The sequence below is a fragment of the Vanessa cardui genome, chromosome 19 (assembly GCF_905220365.1).
Source record: "Vanessa cardui chromosome 19, ilVanCard2.1, whole genome shotgun sequence".
NCBI lineage: Eukaryota > Metazoa > Arthropoda > Insecta > Lepidoptera > Nymphalidae > Vanessa > Vanessa cardui.
In genome coordinates, this window is record NC_061141.1 from 7,747,353 (window position 1) to 7,761,117 (window position 13,765).

The following is a 13,765-nucleotide window of genomic DNA, read 5'->3' on the forward strand; positions in this document are numbered from 1 at the left end:
ATTAGTCACATGCAGGTTTCCTCACGATGTTTTCCTTCACCGCCGAGCACGAGATGAATTATAAACACAAATTAAGAACATATATAGTGGTGCTTGTCTGGGTTTGAACCTGCAATCATCGTTTAAGATGCACGCGTTCGAACCACTGGGCCATTTTGGCTCTCTTGCTTTTTTTTGCTACAAAAACTACAAGGTAATATTCCTGTTCGAAGGTTCCATAAAAACGAATAAACCTATTATTCATACTTAAAAATCAAACTTAGGACATAGCGCTGCTAATCCGAGGCTATATCCGAATTTCTAGGAATAAAAATGACCTTGTCTCATTAAACTTGAACAAATAAATGTTAAATTAATAATCTCTTACTTCAATTTTAGTTATTTATGTCTTTTTTATACACGGGCGATGCATTAAACTCTATAAAAATCTAAGAAAACTTCACGTTTCCTGTAAATCTTTCGCTAAAATATTATACTCTCGAGTTAGATTTGAGAACATAAATCGTAAGTTAGGATTATCTATATGTTTGAATGAATTGATGGTCGTCGTAACGCTCGTGTGAGTTCAAGAGCAAGAAATATCGAAATTCTTGAACGAGCTGGTTGTCATGGCGATATAAAATACAAACCCAACTAAGTGCACATACACAGAAGGTCCGTATTTATAGGAACTCAAAGGTTGTTTATTTTGCTGGTTCGGTTTTTTTTATCTCAATCTACATACGCCATCGCCGAAATAAACGGACCGCTATTTGTAATATTAGATAGTTTTCTTTTACAATACTTTATTCCAACAGTAGAAATAATTTGACAGTAAATTAATGCGATATAATTGGTTGAGCACTTAATTAATTTATAATATTCACTACGGATTTGCGAAAATATGGCGTTTCGAATTTCGATGATCGGAATCTTGAAAGTAGAATAAAATGTAATATAATATAATATAAAAACTGTAATATAAATAAAGATATATTATTTATAAACAATTATTAGTGTATATAGCTGAATTATTAACAAACCGCATAAAATATTTAAATCTTAGATTTGTTTAGCTTTATTCTGGCTTCCATTGGAACAGGCTATAGGTACATACGCCGACGCTTTCTGGACAACAATTTCATCGCTGAAATGTATTGTTAAGGTCAAAATGGTCTGCCGTGTGAACGCAGTCTAAAATATTATCATGTATATTGCATGTAAGTCTTTGCTATGTAGTATATTTTAGTTTGAAAACTAACCTGTCTTGCTGTGTTAAAAGCCATAACGGATGCAGGTATATTATTTGTGGATAATGACTCTGTTCTACGCTAACACCCTCAGGCCATGGACATCACATTAGAAACCTCTAAGATTATAAATTTTATGTACTATATTAAGCACGAATTAAACATAAAAAAACATTCCTCTTAAATCAAACTCTCTGTTCAAAAAAATATCATCAAAATTCGTTGCGTAGTTATATAATATATATATACCATACACATGGAAAGAAAGTTAGCGGAAAGCAACTTTGTTTTATACTATGTAAGGATATAATAAAAAGAAAAATTGGATTTTACGTGCTAAGAAGGTGAAATTCTCGGCTTTTCTCTTGATTCTTTTTTTTATAATATCCAGTTAGGCATATGACTCAACTCCACCTGATGGTAAGTGGAAATGGAATCCAAACGCGAAGAAGACTAGGACACACAGCAAGAATGAGCTGTACTAGTCACCCTCGCCATGCAGGCCCGCAAGATGCCTCTTCACGCCTCGTTTGAAGGCACCCAGGTTATAAGAGGAGGGGAACACGTGTGCTGGTAAAGAGTTCCCAAATGTCTTTGTGCGCGTTGGGATAGATGTCACAGTTAGGCGGTGACATCGCGAGCCAGCACGCGTGGATCTGTGAAGAAAAGTTGAAATTCACTCAGTTTATTGATGAAATCCGATGTGTAGTTAAAGCTGGCTAGCGTAGAAACGACGGGAAGTGACTTTGATACTATAAAAAGGTATAATCTAATACAGTACCGTATGTCTTCCACTATAATACAGTTTTAATACGAGCTTCAATTATTTATATTGGGTAGTCTAAAGTCTGTCAATGAATATATAATAATTTATTCAATTTATGTTGTGTCTGTAACTCATTTATATGTAATATCCTGCCTCGAACCCGACAACTATTTTTGTCTCTGTTACAGAATATATATCTATCTCTCTCTGTGTTTATCTATTTACTATAATTATTATAAATGTAGTTGTTATTGTCTAACTCAATTGCGAAACTTTTTGGATGTATGTTTGTTAGAAGTAAACAAAGCCGAGGCGACGTACTGTAATAATATAATTATAAAATTTGATTACTTTTGACGTTGAATATTAATATATCTAGATAGATTATCAAAGTTAAGAAAGCACCGAAAAAAGTGCGGCCACTTTTGGGCACTAAGTGTAATAAAATAAAAGAATTTACGCAGTTTAAAAAGCAAAGGTTACAATCATGCACACTTAGATAAACTCTAAAGAGTTAACCTGTTTGTTTTAATGTTTAATAGAGCTATCTATGTAGACATATAAATTATCTTAAACTTAACTATCACAAGCTATAAACATTGGAAACAAACGTTGAACTATTTGTTACATACCTATTTGTATGTCGACAGGTAGAATGCTGGCATTCTTGCCAAACATCGCTGTTACAATTTGCAAACAACCTTATTAACTACTCAAAATAAATCCTTACGAAAATAAATATTATTCCATTAAAATCTATTTATTTTCACTGATAATAAAACATATTTAATTATAATATTTAATTATAATCTTATTACTTTGAACATAAAGGTCAATTTAGATTTATATACTTTAGTAGTTTCTTCCGAACATGATCCTTAGATTTTTCAACCCACATCACGTTTAATGTATCTCAGATGAGACGACGTGTCACTCGCACTTCCATGAGCGTGATAAAATACAGCGTGTAAATACTTTATACATTTGACTCGTACGTGCTCTTTACGATTTTTACTTAATCTTTATACATTAAAGAACTAGCGGCTTCTCACGGGTGCAATCACATCACAGTAGAAACTCTAAAAATTATCAGTGTTTCTTTGGCAAATTGTCCACGCATTACATATAAAAACCTTCCTCTATCCACTAAAAAACCGCATCAAAATCCGTTGCGTCATTTTAAAGATATAAGCATACATAGGGGGGACACACAGCGGTAAGCGACTTTGTTTTATGCTATGTAATAATGAAGACGATGAAGAGCTACGAGGAAATTCTCCAACAGAATACATACACATACATACAACACATACATATACATATACATATATACAAATTTACTGTATTCAAATACGCTCTTCAATCAAGTACAGATGTTTTGAATCAAAAGAGGTCGTATGAGATTAACTTGTTGACAGCACTATTTCCGCTAAGAAGTAATACTTAAAACTACTAATACAATTAAAATAACTTATATTTGGGAAATTATATGGGAAATGAGCCACAATTTTATCTTCTGCATTTTTAAAGATTATATAATAAAAATAAAAAAGAGTACAAAATAAAATAAATTTACATAAATGAGTTTTTATATAAATTTAAAGTTATTTGTATTCATTTCAACTCAATTAAATTATTTTAATTAAATGTTTAACACTTAATAAAATAAATTTAAAAAATTCACATTATTAATTCGGGGTTTTTCCAATAAAGTCTTACAAGTATTTTTAAATAAAGCCTCAAAATATATATCTTTACACCGGTTAATAAGCATATATCAAAGAGACAAGACCTCTCGAGCCTCCCCTTACAAGTATGTACGTGACAAGGGCATGATATAGGGTTTTTAACTTAAAACCAATGCCTGATTTCTTAAAATTATATACTACCTTTTTTATTTATCTAACCTTGCACGCAAATAAAGTACTTACATTTATTTAAAAAAAAATTCATTCTAACTATGCAAATGCTATGAAAATGTTACCATAATAAATAACTCGTGGAAATCCGAAAGGCTACCATTATACACTAAGTTCAATCATCATTCTCTATTTCCGTACTATAAAGAAGGTTGAATGTATTTATCATCCTTTTTGAATTCAACAGCTTCCATTACTCATGACAGACCCATCTTCAGTCGAGAATATTCATCCAGTTGATTTTATTTCCTTATTATTGGTAGTTGAAAACAAAGTCGATTTCTTGTTAATTTATTCAATGTAAACAATACTTCACTTGAAGTAATTCAGTTGTGAGAAAACAAGCAATAATATCGTGTTTAAAAACAATTATGGTTGTGTAAATTATATAATAAAAGTAATGAATTCTAAGATGAGAACACATGCAGCGAATGAAACGATCGACTCGACGATATTTCAGATACTAATATGAAAAAGCGTTGTAAGTAAAATTGTTGAAGAAAAGTCGCGCTAAATTTCTTTGGTTTGATGTCACTTTCGAATCTGGTTTCGAGCCAGTGCAATATTTTTTTAGGAAACAATAAACAAGCGTAATGAATATTTTCATTAAATTTCTTTTTTACGTATGAAATATATCAAATACTTTACGGAACATTCTCACAGTATTTTCGGCATGAAATTCGGGGAAGGTGGCAGACGGCTTTCATCAATTCTAATCAAGAGTGAACATCACCCAACCTTACGGCCACGGATTGCCTTTCAACTTTGTTATAAATTTTATTACTGAGATTCAGCTGTGGAGTCCGACAGTGAGGTCTTTTAGGTTCTAGTTTGATCATATTTATGACGTCACACATTTAATACATTTAAAGTTTTAAACAATTGCATTTTTAGCACGTTATTCAGATAAATTCGTATTATTTCATTCTCAAACTATTGGAAAGAAAGATTCTTAGTCTTCTCACTACCTTATTAAAGGTAAGATAATGTAAAAACAATAAATATATTTAAATATAGATATACTCAGACGAATTGAGATTTGAATTGATTCCTTCGTTTCTGAAGTCGATAAGTGACTGCATTCGAAGTTAACGCTATAACTTTTATTCTACATTTAAGGAATAGCGTCAGGAGTGCGATGCTGTGAGAATTCATCTCGTATCTCACGCGTGAAATATTGACAGCCGACTCACGGTGCTACAAACTATTGATACTAGTATCCTATTTTTTAATGGTTAATAGTCACCGTCATGTGTCACATTCTATCTTTTCATTTCTGCGTTGAATTTCAAATTTCTTCTTACAGAATAGTCCGTAGATTATATAATGGTTATATTATTTGGTCTTATGTACCTACTAAATTACTATATACCAAACTATTATCTATTAATTCTACTTATCCATAGCCTTTTATTATAAAACTACTAACGAAAGGCAACTAAAGTCAATAAGATTTAGAAATAGACAATTTTACTGCTTAAAAGTTTTAAGCGATGGATTGGGTTTTCAAAGTAAAATATCTGAATACTGACTTTATAGATGTAATTGAAAAAGCTTCGAATACCAAAAAATCAGCACAGTTCTGTGTGCTCTGTAAAATATACATCGGTGTTTCTGGCTATCGATTATTAAATTGCTTGCAGCATTCCTATTCGCTCGGATTTTTCACGTCCGATTTCAATCCATACAATGCAAAATATTTCTCACAGTTTGAACATTCGCTATGACGTATTAATGTGTGGTCCTTTTAAATTAAATAATTGGCGTGTCATTTTATTAAGATAATATAATTGCTTGTGAAACATGCGTGCGTTCTAACCACTTAGAACGCGTATACCGATGACTGCGGGTTCAAACCTAGGCAAGCAGCACTGAATTCTCATAATGTTTCTCGTGCTCGCCAGTGAAAAAAAACGTTGTAAGGAAACCTACATGTCTAATTTCAACGAAATTCTGCCACGTGTAAATCCAACCCGCTTTGGATCAGTGGCAGGCGAGCATTCTACCACTGAATGAGTGAGAGCAGAGATGGCCCAGTGGTTAGAACGCGTGCATCTTAACCGATGATTGCGGGTTCAAACCCAGGCAAGCACCGCTGTTTCTTGTGCTTAATTTGTCTTTATAATTCATCTCGTGCTCAGCGGTGAAGGAAAACATCGTGAGGAAACCTGCATGTGACAAATTTCATAGAAATTCTGCCACATGTGTATTCCACCAACCCGCATTGGAACAGCGTGGTGGAATATGTTCCAAACCTTCTCATTAAAGGGAGAGGGGGCCTTTAGCCCAGCAGTGGGAATTTACAGGCTGTTGTTGTTGGATCAGTGGTGAAATATCCTCCTAACCTTCTCCTTATAGGGAGAGGATACTTTTAGCCCAGCAGTGGATATAAGGCAGCCATTATAGATAAAACAAAATGAGCTGAGATGGCCCAGTGGTTAGAACGCGTTCATCTTAACTGATGATTGCGGGTTCAAATCCAGGCAAGCACCACTGTATATATTTGCTTAATTTGTTTTTATAATTCATCTCGTGCTCGGCGATGAAGGAAATCATCGTGAGGAAACTTGCACGTGTCTAATTTCATCGAAATTATGCCACATGTGCATTCCACCAACCCTCATTGGAACAGCGTGGTGGAATATGTTCCAAACCCTCTCCTTAATGGAAGAGGAGGCCTTATCCCAGCAGTGGGAAATTTACAGGCTGTTATTTTACTTGATTTTATTTTTATTGTAGATAAGGGAACATTATTTTACTGAAATAAATTTTTGTAAACTTCGTTTTATGTTTACACTCTCATGTAATATTTAATATAAAGCACTTACGAGTTTTTACCTGCGCCACCTGGTAAGCATAAGAATTTTATAACAATAATATATTGTGTGGTTTATCCTAACAAACGTATATATAAAAGGTATGTAACTCGTATAATATAAGTATAATAAGGGTATGCTAATGTTCCATAGCTTTAGAAGGTTTTTTCCCATAATGAGCCTGTGGGTGTTGTGTGCTTATGTATATGTGTGTAAGAGAGGGAGAGAGCTATACATGTCATAAAAGATACCACTAAGGTTGGTGGTGGATTACCCATAGTTATGGAATGGTTAAGTCAATGTAATGATTCCAAAGTTAGAGGCTCATTGATGACACAAATAATGGTTACTCATTCTCACAGCGCTCATGCCTGTGGGCTATGCTCTATAAATTTATAGTATCAGGCGACACATTTGCGAACCAGTGCTATATAAAAAACAATAATCTGGATCCCTGTAGTATATATTTGTACAAATTTTAGTTAACCTCAAAACAATTATCTTTAATTTTAAAATAACAATCAATCTACCACAAAAGAAAAACATTTAGTCTACAACACCATTAACCACCAATAATCACATTACACAGTAATAATCATAATCGCGATCTAATGCATCAGCCCCCGCTAAACTCCCGCCCTTTTTTAAGGGAAATTGTGTGACTTGGCTCAGATGTTGCTTGTTTATTTCAACAATATATATAAGATTGACATTAACAAATAATCTGACTTTTTTATCTGTTTCTGTTGGAATATTAAACTAGGCTTTGATATCTTTCCTGAATAATATCTAGATTTAAAAAAAAAATTATGTCGTAATGTATAATCCCAATTCTCACAATAAATATGTATCTCTCCTTATATATTCTTATTTTGAACTTAACACAACTGTAATTAAATTAAATTAACGGTCCGCCGTTATTGGCAATCCTCCTTATACATATATATAAATGTGGCGTCCTCACGATCTTGTCCGCTGAGCACGAGATTTATTATAAGCACAAAATAAGGGTAGGACAATTAAGTGCTGCCTGAATTTAAACTCATCACATTTTGTTACTGACTCACTTTTTTTAATCACTCACCCATCTCGAGTTTATTTTAAGTTAATGAGATTAAAAATTGATTCATGAGTATTTTGCTTCAAAATAACTAACGCCAACAAAATCATTAAGCCCGACGCTAGCGTTCCGAATGAAAATTTTAAACATTTTTTGTCTTAATAAGAAAATGAAAAATGTTCGACAAAGTTTCATCATAAATTAAATGAAAATGTAAGTCTTTCTTACGTAACTTAGTTGCGATTTGTGAACAAAATTAAAAAAAAAAAACAAGGCTTTGTTAATATAATATATAATTAAAGAAAAAAAGAAGTGTTTTCATCTGCCCAGGTTGTGCCGATACGCACTGTTATAATACACTTCCTATATCAAATTGTTGCAAATGGCGGAATAAACGATGATTTTTAAATTTTGGTGGGTAGTTTTACGTTAGCACTTATCACCAAAAATATTTACTTAAGTAAGCTGAATAGCATGACATGCTGTCTCAATATTGATGATAATTATTTTACGAACATCTTTAGATGATCAAATTTTTTTTATGGTATAGGTTGGCGGACGAGTATATGGGACCCCTGATGGAAAGTTGTCACCATCACCCATAGACAATGACGCTGTAAGAAATATTAACTATTCCTTACATCGTCAATGTGCCACCAACCTTGGGAACTAAGATGTTATGTCCCTTGTGCCTGTAGTTACACTGGCTCACTCACCCTTCAAACCGGAACACAATAACACTGAGTACTGTTATTTGGCGGTAGAATAACTGATGAGTGGGTGGTACCTACCCAGACGGGCTTGCACAAAGCCCTACCACCAAGAAAATTGTCGAATATGTTCGAAGTTTCGTGAGTAGAACGCGTATATTATATAACATCATTATAGTTTTCTTTATTAGGAATTGCTGCTTTTCATTCAAATTTAATACTCTAATTTTTTCATAAAGTATATTTCCATAAAGCATACCGTCCATATAGAGTATTGTATTTAAAAAGTATTTTAAGACTGGTGTAATAAGTTTTTTCTACTTAGTTAATTGTATCTTCAAATGAAGCAACGAATGTATAATTGGCTTAGAACGCTTAACCTGTTAGTCTCTTTTTATTGAAAGAAATTTTAATTAATAAGACAAGCGCGTTTAATGAATTCACATTTTAGTTTAACAAAGATGGTAATAGAGTGGAAATGTCTTGTACAAGGTATTTATAAAGCGCTATATTGTTATTTTAAATGTAAAGCCTTGTTATGTGTAGATAACTGCATTATAAAGTTTAACAGTCATAAAACTACAATTATTTAAAAAATTAACCGACTTCAAAATTAGTAAAAGTTTGTGAACTAAAAATAAAATAATATATCTATTAAACTGGATCGGTTTTAATGAATCTTACTCTGTACCCTAAGTTAAAGTGTACGTAAATAAGTTTAAATAATCCCAATACGATTTTTAGTTTATGAGAAATTTGCAGACAAACATACGCTTACGAATTTAAGCATACATTCCTGGAAGCCCAAATGGATCATCATACATGTCTAACTGATAACCGTTTTTAGGAGTCCTTTAATAAAATACCTTATCCAAATATTGAAGTATCAATGTAAAATATCCAAATTAACTCGAAAACAATACAATGTATTCACTTGTGTTGAGAACCTGAAAATAGATCTCGGTTGACATTATCGAAACACGAATATAAATGTTTCTTCGTATGAACCCACTCATGAAATTTAAATTCGAAACGGGGAAATGTTTTGAAATTGTAGGCCATACAATCAGCCTACGTGATCGCAGTTCTATAGCGAACATTTAACAAACTTTGACTTCGAACGTGATTTAAAAATGTTTCGCACTGCATGCCGTAAATTTGATACGAAGAAAAATTATTAATTACAAATAAATTTAAAAAAAAAATAAATAAATATTTAGGATTTCTTTCGTAAATATTGGATCATTTGTGTGTGTACCTATAGACAAAAAAAAAACATTTAACAAAACATTTAAATATTTGCCACCTGATGGTAAGTGGTCACCATCGCCAATGCGCCACCAACCTTGGGTATTAATATGTTCAGACTCTTCTAGTTACACTGGCTTACTCATCCTTCAAGCCGGAACACAAAAATACTGCTTTTTAGCGGTAAAATATCTAGAGTAGGTGGTACCCATGGTGGTGGTGGTGGACTATGTTAGGGTTAGAATCGTTAATACATCTTAGTTCCAATGTCCATTTAATTCGACAATTTTTGTTATAACTAAGTATTTTTTACGATCATTTGACTGCAATATAAAACTTGATGCTTTAATCGAATAAATAAATAAATATTATAATAATCCCACAAATATATTCTTTAAAATAAATTTGTTAAACTAATATATGTATATCACTTTTGTCTTGTCTAGTCGAGCTTAAAATAAAATATAACCTTAGAGATTTCTAAGAAAAAAGTATTTACAATTTGGAAATTTATTGTTAAAAGTTCTTACATAATAGGTATTATAAGGTTTTTTATTAAAAAAGAAAATTACATCGACACGTTAAATTTTATTCATTACAAATAAAAACAGTTTTATTCGAACATAAAAATTATTAACATTTAGTCCTTTAATAAGAATTAAAAATAGTTACTTTATAAATCATGACCGCGTGGAATGGTGGCAAGAATGTTAGCAGCATTTCCCCGGTGAATTGCAATTCCGATCCTCTGGGCAAAAAAGGAACCAGCCCTCCTGTCACCAGTGGAGGCAATAAAGCGAGGTGTTATACTTTTAATGAAGCGTTTTGCACCACTTATCCACTCCAAGTGTTTCGACGGCAAATGGGACAAAAAAGTAACTTGATATAAGACACGAATACTTTTTTCATTCGCTTGTTCCACAGTAGCACCAGCTGTCACATTGTTTCTCAGATATGAGGTATAAAAGAAACAATAATAATAAGTTAAATATGTACATATATACAAATCAAAATAGGTAACGTAACATACTTTCGTAGAAGTGCAAGAATTCTAGCAACATCTCCAATGCATTGAAAATATAAAGAATATAAAGATGTCCTCCGAATATCTCCATTAAGACGTGATAATCTTCAAAAATTAACGTGCATTGTTACTTCAAAGCCTAAAGTCAAAATATACACGAAGTGCAAACGGCATGAATATATAACGCAGAATTAGAGACGTATATTTGCGCAATCTGTTGCCTTCAGCATTTTCCGTTTCGGCTCCATCATTTGACATTGTTTCCTTTATATAAAGAGTGAGATATTCAACAGCGTTCCGTAAAACGACCCGTTATAGTTTCCACGAAAAAATAAATGTTTTGTATTGTTTTAAGTAATGCTTAAGCGGTTTGAAAATTCAAATAATCAAACCGTGGTCAGTAAGAGTTGTCTCAACTTTTGCATAGCACGTAAAGTTTTAACAAAATCCTACGTTTGTGCAAACAATGCACGTGATTGCTGGTAGTTTCCTGTGTAAACTTTGATTTTTTTATATGTAACTTCGATTTAAAACTTCCAGTAAAAAATAGGCAGTGGTACTTACATTCGTATAAACGTTGAATTTTTTTTTAATAATTAGATGTTTCGAAATCCATTGGCAATCCCAAAATGTTGTAATGTTTAGTAAAAAATGTTAAAAACATTAATGTTACGTTTTAATGGTGCACTTTATGTTGATGATTCGGACCAATAAATTAATATTATATTATATTATATATAATATTTAAATAATATTAAAAATACAAAGATTCCTTATTTATTCGTTTTAACAACACATATATATATAAAACTTAATAACGCATACATTTTCTACGATACGTAATACAAAATACTTTGATCAAAAATCGACCTAATGGGTTATTGTTTCATAATATTTATAAATACAAAGCATCCTAGGCACTCACACATACACTCCTAGGGCCATGTTAGAAAATTCTACAATATATCGTATACAGATATGTAAAAAGAACGTTTTACTATATCTAGGTACATATTATTTTGTTATTTTTTTTTAATTAATTGAATAGAAATAAAGTTGTCTAAGGAGTTAAAAGATTTAATTTGTTTTAATTATTCAAACACCAGACTGAAAGAAATATTAGAATTATTAAGAAATTAATCACCAATCCAGTTAACTATTTAAATATATGTCGTAATAGTTCAGTCGCAAAAAATAGCTATAAGGAAAGACTATCAGTACAGCATCCAAAGTAAAACTCGTTAGGAATTCAAAAAGTATTTTTAATAACTAAAGTGTATTAGTTCAAAACTGTAGCAAGTGTGGTAATTTAACGCGAATTCTGAATACCTTGTATTAAGAATTCGCTTGGAAAGTTTACAATATATTTTTTTAGATCATTAAACCGTGTTATACTAAACTTATATGGTTTTATAACAAGCACCTCTGCGTAGATACCACCCACTTATCGCAAGGACTCGTCAGCGTTCCAGTGAGAATACGCACATGTAAAGCTGTACCTTGGAATAGGATGCCATCGATGTCAGAGGGATAATATTTTGTATATCATGTTGCAATCGGGATTGCGACAAGCATAACATCTTAGTTCTCAAGGTTTGTGTCATATTGGCGAAGTAAGGAACAGTAAATATTTCGTACGCTACCTACATCTATTCCTCGTGAGTTGAGTGGGTAGCTAATTCAAAGTCCTGGATCAAATTGCCCATTCGAGCCAGTTAAAAAAGATTTTTTTCGAAAAAATCTTGGTGTTCAATAAATGTCCCTGGTTTACGTCTGAACTCTTATGTTGTGTTGGATTTCCAACTCCGTAGGATTCTCATAATATTGAGGAAATAGAGACTCGTGTTATGTACGCTAGAAATGCATGTTAAAAATCTCATGAGAATGACTAAACAAACATAAAATGTATTAAAAAATTAACACATAAAGAGTACTAAGATATGCTTATTTTAACCGGTTTTACTGAACAAAACCTTATAAAAAACACATACATATATTCGTTAAATTATTCAAAGCAATTAATGTCGTTAATAATATTGGCTAATTGCAGGAAAATGTTTAACGTTATAAAATCTCTGCTCGGTGGATTTCTGCTTCAATTAATCTACTTCAGGTTCCTCTAACTTCCAGCGCGTTATTGAGCGAGCAAAAACTATCTTTATGACTGTACAAATAAGGACTGAAGTTAAATACAAGCTCTGTTAGAGTTTATCGCTATGTAGACTTACGAGAATTTATGTTGTTTCCTCTTTTGAATTAGATTGTAGATTTATGCACTAAATTGCGAAGTTATATTTACTACTTTATTTACCTGTACCTGTAAATTATTTACCTGTAGTAAACTTAAAGTGAATGTTCTATCGACAAATATCAATACTTTATATTAATGTTATTTTATGATTAAAAGCTGACTGAGGCAGTTTATTTACAAAAACCTGTACTCTATGTAGGGACAACAACTTATAAACTGTCCATGGACAATTCTTTGTTTTCAATCAATCAATCAATCAATCAATCAGCCCACTTCCGTCCACTGCAAGACATAGACCTCTCCAATTGCACGCAACTGAGATCGTTCTTAGGCTACTCGCATCCAGCTCCTGCCAGCCGTCTTGCGTAAGTCGTCACTCCACCTTGCCCGAGGACGTCCTACACTCAGTTTGCCAAGATGTGGTCTCCACTCTAGATCACGTTTTTCCCAACTTATTCTATTATTTGTCTTATTCTTGTCCAATCAAAAAGGTACATATCTTGCAAACTACATGTGGTCCAATCGATAGTTATTGATGTCCCCAGATCACAGGCCTCCGCTGGTGCAGGTTTCATCAGGGACACCGGAAGAAAGCTATATTAAACATAATTTTAATGAGTTTAAGAAATATGTTTTTGCGTTCAAGAAAATGTTGATGTTATACGACTGAATTTTGGGATGAAAATTTTTAGAAAACTATTTATTTTTTAACTTAAAAGTTTTAACGACGATACGACGATTA